Below are 880 nucleotides of genomic sequence, written 5' to 3' on the forward strand. Positions count from 1 at the left end.
ATTAGGTATGGCAAACACTCTGTATCAAATCGAAGTCCCTACTGAGTGCAATATTGAATTATTAATGTGATATTTGCTCTAAAAGGAAGTCATTTCAATTGATGCAAGTTTTTTATCCTTTATTAAGTTTCAGTCGCTACATTTGATGGGTTATCTTTTCAAGGAAATGCAACGCGGGTTTCTCGAAAAGAACCACGTTGCTTTAATCTGCATTCTATCCTCCGCCATAAGTCATATATGATAGATGCAACACGACTTTGAGTGACATCATCTCTCGATTGATCTCTTACATCTGAGAAGGAAGAATGTGGCTGTTCAGATCAATTAAAGATTTAAACACATTTGCACAAGATTTGGCAACGATGGCCACCTCTTGCAATAGCTGTTATGGTATACTTTTGATGACCCTTTATATGAGATTTCAGTACGCTTTCTATTGCACAATGATTTCCACATTTCCACATTCCGTGTATAAGCACATGCAGTATAATGCGTAGGCAAGAACACCCTTGTGCGACTTGTCTGATGACATTTTAAGGACTCACATTGACAGACACGCCCACACTGAGTGGCTGTTACACTGAGCTAAGCGTCAACACATCTGGGCTAATTAAAATCAAGACACCGTGCATTTTATAGTCGATGCCATTTTGTTCGACTTCATTCTTACAATCCTGCACTGATTTCTCGTTCTCCACTGCATCCTTGATGGATTCCTTATACGTTAATTTCGGTTTTTCCAAAGATAATCAGATAGTGTGTGTCTTTATGTGTGTACATATGAATAAATCTATATAGTTATATATGTATGCATGTATACACACAGAAACAAACACACACACACACACACACACACACACATACACACACACACGCACAC

This window comes from Octopus bimaculoides, chromosome 2, assembly GCF_001194135.2.
Source record: "Octopus bimaculoides isolate UCB-OBI-ISO-001 chromosome 2, ASM119413v2, whole genome shotgun sequence".
NCBI lineage: Eukaryota > Metazoa > Mollusca > Cephalopoda > Octopoda > Octopodidae > Octopus > Octopus bimaculoides.